Here is a 12,271-nt window from a genome sequence, read left to right on the forward strand (position 1 = left end):
GAAGGCAGCAGCTTAACCCACTGACCTACCCAGGCGCCCCACCTTGCTGGTCTTTAAGTCTCTGCTGCCACACCATCACTACACTGGCGTGTCCTTGTGTGGATTGCCATGAGAATCTTACCTGGACCAAGAGTCAGGAATACAACTGGTGGTTATCTTTTGCACTACAATCACTTATCCTCAACTTAGAAGCTTAAAACAACACTTTGTTTTATTCAAGACTTTTTGGGTCAGGAATTCAGTAAGGGCTTGGCTGGGTCACTCGGCTCTGAACCATGCGGGGTCAGCCGAGACAGCAGGGAGTGGAGGTTCCCTTCCAAGATAGTCAGCTTCTTCACTCATGTCTGCAGCCTTGATGGACCTGGTCTTTCTCTCTCTCTCTCTCTATCTCTGACTCCCTCTCATGCTGTCTCATCCTAGAGGACACCTCTCTATAGCTAGCTAGACTTCCTCCCAGCATGGCAGTCTCGGGGTGCCTGGATTTCCTTCATAGCAGCTGACTTCCCTCCAAGTGATCATTCCAAGAAAGAGGAAGTAGAAGCTGCTAGTCTTTTTTTTTTTTTTTTAATATGGAACACTTCACAAATTTGCATGTCATCCTTGCACAAGGGCCATGCTAATCTTCTCTGGATCGTTCCTATTTTAGCATATGTGCTGCTGAAGTGAGCACAGAAACTGCTAGTCTTTTGAGATCTGGGCCTCAAAGCTGTCACAGCATCACTTCTGCCATAGTACTGGTCACGGAGCAGCCCAGAGGCAGAGAGTCTGTGCATAGAACTCACCTGTTGCTGGGAAGATGATCAGAGACTCAGTGGTCATCTTTTATACATTCCCATGTATATTTAATGTGACAGCTTGCTCTCCAGATGGCTGCTTCTGTCCCCACTTCCGCAGCACTACCTCCATGTCCCCACCCACACTTGGCTCCATCCAGCCTGTTCAGCTCTCTCTTTGCACAGCAAGAAGCATCCCTGTATCTGGGTCATCTCACACATGCGTAAATGTAACTGTAGGATATAGCCCCAGATGCAGATTTGCTAGGTGAACGGCTATGTGCACTTGCAGCTTTGACAGACACTGCCCAGCTTCAATCACCTCGCAACTCCATCTCTCTGTGATGGGTGGGGAGTCTGAGCACCCCTCCCCACCTCTACCCACCCCACAGCAGAACTAGTCACTGTCCCCCCTTAACACCTGAGTCAGAGCCTGTCCCTCCTCTGTTCAGAAGCCTCCGATGATCTCCCGCATGACTCAGAGTAAAACATTTTTTTTTTAAAGATTTGTTTATTTGACAGACAGAAATCACAAGTAGGCAGAGAGGCAGGCACAGAGAGAGGGGGAGGCAGGCTCCCTGCTGAGCAGAGAACCCGATTCGGGGCTCGATTCGGGGCTCGATCCCGGGACCCTGGGATCATGACCTGAGCTGAAAGCAGAGGCTTTAACCCACTGAGCCACCCAGGTGCCCCAGAGTAAAACATTCCTAAGAAGGCTCTGAAGCCCTGTGTGTCTGACAGTGGGACCTCTCTCACCTATTCCTCCTGTCTTCCCCTTCTCTGTCCCACCTGGGGCTCCTGGCATGAGTTTGAACCTGCCACGCGCCTGCTCCCACCTCAGTGTCCCTCCATCTAAAAAGCTCTCTCCCTCTGTGTCCCCAGGGCTCATCCTCCCTCCATCTGTGCCTCCAAGCAAACCACCTCTCCCCACTCAGGGTCTTCCCCCTACTCTGTTTGGCTTTCTTCTGAACACTCCTTCCCCAACATGTGATTGATCAAGCTGTATCTTCGTGTATTGTCCATCTCTTCTCCAGACCATAAGCTTGGGGCAGAAGGATTTGGTTGGATTTGCTCACGGCAAATCCTCCACACCAGCTTTCATTTAGGCTCTACAAATATATCTTGAATATTTGTGGAATTCCGTCACTGTGCTTGGTTGCAAACCACCTCCCAAGCCATATCCAGACCTCAGTTAACATAAATGAAACCAAACACACTGCCAGATTCCTCTCCTTCAAGTTCACGGTTCTCCTGCTCAAGAGCCTTCAAAGCTAAGTGTTTCCCCAGCTTCCTGAAAAGAAGTTTATGCATGAGATTTCCCCAATGTTAAGTTTTTCCCCTTATCCATTAGTCTAACCTTATTGGCAGGGACTCCATACAACAATAACAACAACAACAACAACAAAAACACAAAAAAACAAAAACCACAAAACCAACAACAACAACAAAAAAACCCCACTAAGAGGAAAAAGGAGGTCTCTCACAGTGAGTTCACGTTCACAGGATGAGGCTTCTACTGGTGTAATGAAACCAATCCAGCTCTGGACAATAAACATGACAACTGATAACTTGAACCAAGTTCTTTCCCCTGGCTAAGCCTCAGTTTACCTTTTGGTGGAACAAAGATAGTTACATTCTTCCATATGATACACAAGCTACTTGCTAAATGCCAGGCACACGACCAGGCCCTGGACACATTTTAATTCACACAACCCTCATGGCAACTGTAAGAGGCTGGAGCTATTATTATTCTCCTTTCTCAGAAAAGGAAACTGAGGCACAGAGCAATTAGCATGTCTTAGTTTCCATAGCCTGGGAGTGGTGGGGCCCGGATTTGAACTCCCAACACACCCACTCTGAGGCTGGCTTCAAAGCAAGCTAGTTACTCTTGTGGCATATTTTAGGGAAGAAGTGTGCTCATGGGTATAGATTGCTGAGGGCAATGAGAGGAGGTGACCTTGTCCATGGGAAAGAGTCTCTAGAACCAAATGCACACAAAAGACAGAGGGCTAAAGTTGTGCTGTGTGGAGTCCATGGTCATAGTTCCCTCTGGGCTGTAAACTGAGGCTCCTGGGCTCCCAGATGACTTCTCAAGAAGATTTTATTCTCTACCATTATTAGAATAATTACCATTAATAAAAACAAACAACTGTTGCGTGTTTACTGCATGCTAAGAATTTCATTTGCATTTTGAATCTCTCAACAATCCTAGGACATTAGTGACTCACATTCACCCCATTTTGCAGGCAATGAGACTGAGCTAGGATTTGTTTCTTGTGTCTTTACCTCCTAATGGGTCCATGGAACACCTCCATTTCCCAAGGACTTTCATTCATTATCTCATTCAACTTCATGGTCATGTCTTGAAATCCATCCTCCTAGCATTCCCATTTTGCTGACAAGAAAACTGAGGTGCAGTGTGCTGCTCAGGGTCACACACAGTTCTTTGCCACAAATCTGCCCTGCCTTACCTCCCCCAGCAGCATCCAGGATGTCACAGATGGAAGGGGCCCGATTTATAGCACAGGAAGGAGCAAGTCAAGGCCTCTGGGGCAGTGGGCAGTGTTCTCAGGCAGTTGCCCAGAGATCCTGTTTACTGGATCTTGTGTGCCGGAGGCACACAAGACCCAGGAGGAAAGCCCAGGGAGACGCCCCATGTTTGTATCTTCAAAGCCTTGCCCCCTTGCTCTCCCATTCTCAGGGTTCCCGGGGAGGAGGGTGGGGGTTGGTGGTGAGCAAGCTGTCACTTCCATGGAATGTCTTCCAGCCCTGGTGCACTGGCTCAACCCAGCCTCTCCACTCCTGCTTTTTCCTGACTCCCATCTGCCTCCCCACCTGGACATCCCCACATTTGGGCTCCTGTAGCTCATTCATTCAGCAAAGCATCATTGAATGTCAGGTGCTATTTTAGGCACTTGGGGTTACATTTGAGAATAAACAGTGATCCCTGCCCTGCAGTGTTGCTACTCTGCAGCAGGGAAGGGACAATAAATAATAAATACACTAAGTAAAGTATACAGGGTGTTAGACAGTAATAAGGGCTATGGCAAAATAAAAAATAAAGCAAGGCAACTGGTTTGAGAGTGAGGAGGAGGGCTCATGCGGTTAAACAGGGCACTGAGAAGGTGATATCCAAGCAGGAACTGGAACAAGATGAGGCAGTGAACCAGGCAATACCAAGAGGAAGAGTGTTCCATCCACAGCAAGTGCAAGGGTCCTGAGGCAGAGTGTCTGGTGTATGAAGAGTAGCAAGGAGACCAGTGTGGCTGGAGAGGCGTCAGTAAGAGGAGAGGGCGGGAGAGAGGACAGAGGGGTGATGGGGTGGCTGGGAGGGCAGGTCCTATGTGGGTCATCATAAGGATCTGGCTTTTACTCAGAGTGAACTGGGAGCCAAGGGAAGATTTGGTCCAGAAGAAGGACATTGTCTGATCTGTGCATTGCAAGACTTTTCTAACTGCTGGGTCAAAGGACACGCTGTGGAGGAACCAGGAGATTGAGATGCGAGGAGACGGAGAGATCAAGAAGCCCTGTGAGGAGACCACTGCAATAATCCTGGGAAGAAATGAAGGTGGTCTGCCCTGGGTGGTAGTAGTGTTCCAGTTAGTGTGACTGTGTAACAAACTACCTCAAAACTCAGCAACTTAACGCAACAACCATTTTACGATGCTCATGACTTCAGACCAAGTGTGGTGGGGATGGCTGGTCTCTACTCAGGGCTCAGGGTCCTGAGCCTCCGTTGGAAGATTCCAAGGTTAGATGTGAATCAATAGCCACGAACAGGAATCCTCTGGAGACTGCTGGACTAGGATCACCTGGGACCTGTTGGGGTGGCCTGGGCTTCCTCACAGGATGGTGGTCTCAGAGTGCTTGGACTTCTTTCACAGGATCTCAGGGCTCCAAGAACAGGTGTTCCGGGGGACAAGGTGAAGCTGCACCACCTGTTACGACCCAGCACTGGAAGTCACGGAGAATCACTTCCGCCAACCTCCCGGGATAAACACGGTCCCAAGTCCACCCAGACTCAAGTGGAAGGCACGTGGACCCTGCCTCTCAGTGGGGCCACATTCCAAAACTGTTCCCAGCACATAGGATCTTCAAGGCAAATACAAAGTTTCCTTTGTTGGCTGATGCAGGAGGCACAGGGAAGGATTAGAAGTGGTTCTGGTCACCTGGGGGCTCACAGCCCACTAACCAAAACAGTCACCTTCCAGGCATGTACAGCCAGAGAGGAGACCCAGTCAGGCTTGGCTGCTCAGGACAGGCTTCCTGGAGGAAAAATTGCGTGAGCTGAGTCTTAAAGAGTGAGGGATCAACCAAGAGAAACGGGAGAGGGCACCTGAGGACATGGAGAACTGGGGTCACTCCCGTTGGGAGGCGGAAGGACGAACACTTGAGAGATGGGTTCTGGCACCAGCTGTCTGGATTTGAAGCCTGCCCTGCCCCTTCAGAGTGAGCAACATTGGGCTAGCCACCTCACCTCTCTGTGCCTCAGTTTACTGTAAAATCGGAGTGGTGATAATGGCTCTGCCTTCAGGGGAGGAAGTGCATGCAAGGGAGCTGATAGATAGAAAAAAGCCTCAAACTGTCAGTCAGCTCTGACTAGGAAATTACAGATGGTGGTCATCTCATTTCAGCCCCGTGGGCTCTCCGAGGAGGAAACGGGAAGAGACTTGGCCAGCCTCACCAAGTGTAGAAGGAGAAGATCTGAACCGTACCCTACTGACTGACCTGCCATGGCCAGACCCCTCCCTGCCTGGACTCACTCCTTACCTCCCAAGTTCACTTGGGGGGAAGGGATGTCCTTCTTCCTTGAAAGCCTGTGAGGCCTCCAGAGGGGATCCCCTGACCCAGAGGTGGAGTCTTGAAGATGGAGTGGTCTCTGCCACTGATAAGGGCTCCCCCCCCCCGCGCCCCCTGCCTGCTTTCTCCATGTTGCCGTTCAGCAGGAATTCCTCAGTTCAGCATGGAGTTCCGGTAGATTTTATGGGCCAGCCACAGCAGACAAATGGAGAAGAAAAACATCCCTCTGGAGCTCTGCTCAGCTCTCAAAATCTGATTTCCGCTCAGCCGGAAGGAGCCTGGGCTGCTTTAACCCTCTGTGGGAGGGGAGCACGGGGTCTGATTCAAGATCCTCCTAGCTCCTTGCCCTGCCTTGCTACCACACAGGCTCCTTCCTTCCCCATGGCTCCTACTCTGCCCCCCACCCACCCTGCCTAGGGCTCGGCCTCCCCTCTCCCTTTACAGAACTGCCTCAAAGGCCCCAGATCCTAGTTTAGGGTCATCAGCAAAGCATTTCCACATACTTTGAACACACTCTGTGCCAGGTGTCTTGTAAACAGGGGCTCTGGCGCAGTCTGGAGCAGTGTGGGAAAGGACATGCACGTGGGACTCAGACAGAAATGGGATCCAGCTTCATCTGGTCAAGTTTGTAAAATGTGGGGCAAAGTCCCTTGACCTGGCTGGGGTTGTGTTTCCTCATCTGTAAAATGGGCTTAATAGTGGGATCTGTCTCATAAGGACTGTGGTGAGGAGTTAATGAGAACAGGCATGTCAAGTGTTCAGCATGGAACCCTCCATAAGTAATAGCCGATGTTACTGCTATCACTCCCTCCCTCCGCAAACCGGATGGGGTAGGAGTCATCGCTCACATTTCACAAATGACAAAAGCAAGGCACTTGGGGTGCCCCCTTTATCTGCTCCATGCCTCTCACTTCCTCTGGTTATTAACCAGGATTGCAAGCCCTGAACGTATTAAATAATACCGTTAACCCTTATTATTCAAAGACTCTGTATTAAGGAATCTGCCTACTCACCGAAATGTATGTGTAATTCACAAACAAATACTCCCAGTGCTTCCATTCTTTCCCTGAGCCTCTGGATACACGTTCCCAGCTGAGGTGGGTCAAGCTGTCCTTCTGTCTTCTTGTTGTCCACTCTCATAGTTGTAAACGGGGGTCCGTTTCTGTGGTCTACTTAGTGCCCCACTTTACACACCCATGGGCTTTTTGTTGGAGATTTTGCTATCTAAAATGTCCCCAGTAATAGTCCTAAAACGCTGACTAGTGTTCGTAAGCTCCAGAAAGCTGTAATGCGCCTTAGGAAGAAAAGACACATGTTAAATAAGCTTTGCTCAGGCATGAGTTACCTGGTATCCAGGATTCAAGGTTAATGAATCAAAAGTATATATTAAATAAGGTGTCCTTCAACAGAAACACACATAAACCTGGGGAAGTATTGATCAGTTGATGAAAATATGATGACCTGAGGCTCAAAGGATCCTCACCCTGTATTTCCCCCTTAGGAGCTGTCATTCCGTTAACTGCTAATTCAGTCTTTGCGGTGACTTTACAGAATATAATTACGGCAGATAATCAAAAATCGACTGTACTTTCAGGCTTTGGGTATTTTCAGATGTGAAGATATTTGGAAGGCGCTGCGGTGAGCTACAGTTACAACTAGTATTGCTGTGGGACAATTTACCCTACAGCTTGGTGTCTTAAAACAACCATTTTCTTATGCTTACGGATTCTGTAATTCAGAATTCGTCATAATGGGCACAGCAGGAAAGGCCTGTCTCTGCTTCCTGAAGTGCACTGCACTTCAACTGGGAAGACCCACCAGCTGGGGCTGGGGTCCTATGAAAGCATCTTTCCTCACATATCTCTCCCCTGGGCTGGGAGGACGGGAAGAAGAGTACAAGCCATCAGAGGCAACTTTGTGTAGCCCTCCATGTGGCCTGGGCTTCCTCATGGCATGGTGCTCTCAGGGCATTTGAACTTGTCACATGGCAACTCTGAGCGCCAAGCAAAAGTGGGTTCCAGTGCATCACCTTGTATGACCCAGCTTCAGAAGTCCCAGGTCACTTCGAAAGTCACTTCTGCCAAGTTCAACAGTCACAAGTTCGAAGCAGTCACAAGCCTGCCCAGACACAAGGAGAGAGGATGTAGACCCCAGCTCCTGATGGGAAGATTGGAGGTCGTATTTTTAAGCCACTATAGCTATTAATACAGACTTCAGAAAATTAGAGACTCGGGTCCAATTCTTTTTTTTTTTTTTAATTTGACAGAGAGAGAGAGAGAGAGATCACAAGTAGGCAGAGAGGCAGGCAGAGAGAGAGGGGGAAGCAGGCTCCCTGCCGAGCAGAAAGCCCAATGCAGGGCTCGATCCCAGGACCCTGAGATCATGACCCGGGCTGAAGGCAGAGGCTTAACCCACTGAGCCACCCAGGCGCCCCTCGAGTCCAATTCTTGAGCCTGCTGCTCCCCTAGCTGGGCCATCTTGGGGCAAGTTTCTTAATTCCTCGGAGCCCTTATGTCCCTTCCTGTAACATGCTGCCAGTTACAGCCCCCTGCTTGTAGGATGGTGAGGATGAAATGAAACAAGGGGTCTGGAGCACTTTGTTCAGTGCCTGGCACACAGTGCACTATAGATGGTAGTGTTACGGACATTATTCCTTATGAGATCTGGGTGTGTTGATTATGTATTTGGCTGCATGTAACAAAACAAAAACCAATATATAGGGGCTTCACCAAATAAGAGTGTTTTTTAAATTATTATTTTTCAAGAAGTTAGGGACTAGTGTGGCTTCTCAAAGGAATCATCAAGGACTCAGCCATTCTGCCATCTTTAGCATGTGACTATTGTCCTCATGGCACTAAGTTGGCTGCTCTACCTCCAGGAATCGCATCTCCATTCCAGGCAGGAAGAGACTGAAGGTAACCGGCCAACCTTCTGGACAGGACACTCTGTAATTTCATGTAAGGAAAAAGACCTTTCCCTAGGAACTTTTATCTTTATCTCATTGGCCAGAATGAGCCACATGGCTGTCCCAGCTGCATGGAAGGTGAAGAAGGGGAATATTTATAGCTAGACCCACTGCTTTCCTGGACAAATGAGGGTTCTGCTGAGGGATGGAGGGAGGGGTTGGATATCATATAAGCATATAGCAGTGTTTGCATTCAACCTAGGAAAGCATCCTGCAAATGCACCTGCTGTGCAAGCATCACCACTGACCTCTGAGGATAGACCAAAACACATCTTCATCATGGGGTCTCTATGTAAGGTAGCCAAGACCCCCTTGGCTTGATCCAGGAAGGCTTACCAGCCTGCTCTAGGTTTCTGATCTTGTTCTTCTATGAAATCCTATTGTCTGGGCTGAGCAACCAAACCTGGAATGGGGGTAATATGATCGACCAGTGTCACTCTCCAACTTGTCCCTCCCCCACTATCTCGCTTGCAGAGGGGAGGAGAATTGCCAAGGGCACAGTCAGCTACTGCTTTAGGATGCAGCCCCTGCCCCCAACACCTGGCCTTAAGGATTTTCAACAGCTCTCCTTGAATTTTCAAAAGACTCCTTAAATGCTGGTTTCTTTTAACATCATCTTGCTCTTTGACATGTCTTGGTGACTGTCACCTGGCACAGGTGTGAGGGCCAACCTCAGCCTGTAGGGACCTGGGAAAGCTAAATTATTCAGCACTTCCTTCAATCTCATGGTCTTTAAGCATCTGCCCAACATTTCTTTGGAGGGATGGAACTGAAGGAGGGCACCCATGACGCATCAGCTTCCCTTCGATTATTGAACAACTCATTCTGGCCTCAAACCTGCATCCCCTACTCAACAAAATCAGAGTAGCTCAGCTAGCAGGTCCTTTCTCCCTAGAACAGAGTTTTGGGAGCATTTGGGCTTAAACTACCCTGAAGTGCAGCTCTTCCCTCCTCATTCTCACCACAAGCAGCTTATCAAAAAATTCCTGTCCACTCCTTAGCTGTGTGACCTTAGGCAAGTTCCTTAACGTCTCTGTTCCTTAGTTTACCCCACTGTAAAATGGGAATATTCATAATACTTAGTGCATGGGACTGTTCTGAGGGTTAAATGAGAAAATGGGGCACCTGGGTGGCTTGTTTGTTCAGTGTCTGACTCTTGATTTTGGCTCAGGTCGTGATCTCAGAGTTATGAGATCGAGCTCTGTGTTAGGCTCTGCACTGGGTGTGGAGTCTGCTTGAGGTTCTCTCTCTCCCTCTTCCTCTTCCCCCACTCCTTAAAAAAAATGGAGAGAGAAAATATACCCAAGTACTTAGAAGAGTGTACCTGGCATATAGCAATCCAACAAAAAAAATAATTATTATTATTATGTTTCAATTTTCACTACACTTCCCTTTACAGAAATGGCAGGAAACACATTTTTTCTCCCCAACATGTTACATTTCCAATAACATTTTAGTGTCCCTTAGAGAGTAGTGTTCTGGGAAAATGCCTGGAGGTCCCCCTCTTAACTCTGCTCTGCCTGGTAACCAGTGCCCCCTACTCACTCCCCCCTCACTCCTAGGAGACATGCTCTCAAGAAAGAGGAGGATACCCACTCACACTGCAGTGGATATCACTGATAACAGCCTGATAACAGGCAGAGAGGCGTCTGCCAAACTATATTCTCTGTTAGGCGTCTGGCTTGGGGTGGGGGTGGGGGGTTGGGTAGGAGGGTCTATGGTCAAATGAGACTAGAAAATGAAGATTAGAATGCAGACTGATAAGCTGATTCACTGCAGGATTTCTCAGAGCCTTTAACATGTAAAAGTGCTACAACTCTCTAGAAGGGGGATGCCAAATGCAGCTCCCCAGACTTTTAAATCATGGAATTCTGGGCACCTTCCAGAACAATAGCTCCCAGGAATTCTCTCTTGAAAATGATGGCCTGGAGGGTCCTTGAGGGACTGAGTTCTGGTAGTGGAATTGAAGAAACCAGCCAGAGGAACCCCATGACTGAGGTCAATGGAACTTTCTCAGTAGCCTGAACAGAACAGCAGAATAAAACCTGTTTAAGGGCAGTCTAAATGTTTAACACACTCATGCAACAGATATTTCTGGATGCTTGTTACATGCCAGGTACTGACCTGGATCTTGGGGTCAATTGCTATCACACCAAATTCTGCATCCCTCACTTAGCGACCATGTAACCTTGGGAAAACACTTGTAAAGATGAACTAATGATAACAGTTAGCACTTACACACCACACACTGTGTGCCAGGATGGCTCCCCTTTCCTCACAGCCACCCTCCGCAGACAGACTCTAGGGGGATCCTTGTTTTACAGATGAGGAAACTGAGGCACAGAGAAACTCAGTCAAATGTTCAGGGTCATACAGCTTTGGAAAGCAGAGAGGTAAACCCAAGCAGTCAGGCTCCCTGTCTGCAGACTCAACCACATGATGGCAGACATTCCTGGTTGTTTCCTGGTATCCAGTCTTCCACTCTTTTCCTCTAATAGAAACCCAGTATTCAGTGGCCGTGTGGCCACCTGCAGTGAAGACTACATTTCCCAGCCTCCTTTTCAGTAGCGTAAGGGCCCATAACAAGGTCTGATCAAGGGAACAAAAGTAGTAGAAGTGTGATTATAACTCCCTGACAAGTGTCCTTAAAGGGTGAAGCATGCCCTTCCTTCTTCCTCTTCTTTCTCCTTTTTGCCAACAGAACCCCCCCTGCAGCCATTTTGGTCTGAGACAACTTAGAGGGTAGAGGCCACATACGATGGAACAAAAAGATAGACAGAGCCTGGGTCCCTGACACCACCTGCTTTAGTTGTCTAAGGTGACACAACAAAAGACACTAAACTTAGGGGCTTACGACATCAATCATTATTCATTATCTTTATCTATCTGTGCCTTTCTTTCTTATCTTTGCTCTTTCTAACAGTTCCTTTGGGTCGGGAATTCAGGACAAACACCCAAGGAGGCTCACCCACAGGGCTGGCCAGCTGGTGCTGCCTTCAAGCTGGGGGACCTCTCCACAGGATAACCAGTATATCCTCATCACGGGGTGGTTGCTGTCCCCAGAGTGGGTGATTCAAGAGATTGAGGCAGAAGCTCAATGCTTTTATCAGCTACTATCTCTTCTGCCAGGTTCTTTTGGTCACACAAGCCAGAAGTGATTCGTTGGGGGAAGGGTCTGCACAAGGGTGGAAATACCGAGAGACAAGGGTCATGGTGGGCCCTCTTCCAGCCCAGATACCACAGCACAGAGTGCAGGATCTGTAAACACTTTGAATGTGACAGAGAAAAATATTTTCATCTTGCCTGACTGAACTTGAGATGGCAAGTAATAGGTCGATGAGTTCTTGACCCAAACAAGGCCCTCAATAAATACTTTCATGAGTCTTCTTCTCCAAGCAGATTAATGTGTGGGACTTTGTCCTTCTGCTGCGTCTCTTATCTATGCCCAAGATAGATAGATAGATGGTATACAAGATAGAGACAGATGGTACTCTATACCATCTAGGTACAGAGTAGGGGTGGGAGGTTGGGCACCAGCCTTTTCATGTCTTCATTCACTCAACAAGTATTCCTCATTGCCCACAGTGTGCCAAGCTCTGGCCTAGGATACTAGGCTCCACCCCATGCCCTGGAAAACTCACAGTCTAGTGGAGGAGGCAAGCATAATGAGATGGAAAAAACCCATTTCTCTGTCATCATAGAGAAATGCAGATTAAAACAGGAAATCAGATCA

At 48.4% G+C, this 12,271-nt stretch overlaps 1 non-coding gene across 1 annotated transcript; it reads right to left on the bottom strand.

Annotated features, from left to right (window-relative positions):
• Positions 1 to 563: 563 nt before the first annotated feature.
• LOC123393151 lies at positions 564 to 670 on the bottom strand. Its single transcript, XR_006607886.1, has one exon. It is a non-coding gene; the product is annotated as a U6 spliceosomal RNA (small nuclear RNA).
• Positions 671 to 12,271: the final 11,601 nt, after the last annotated feature.

The sequence above is a fragment of the Mustela putorius genome, unplaced genomic scaffold, assembly GCF_011764305.1.
Source record: "Mustela putorius furo isolate JIRA1106 unplaced genomic scaffold, ASM1176430v1.1 tig00000743_pilon_pilon_pilon, whole genome shotgun sequence".
NCBI classification, from domain to species: domain Eukaryota; kingdom Metazoa; phylum Chordata; class Mammalia; order Carnivora; family Mustelidae; genus Mustela; species Mustela putorius.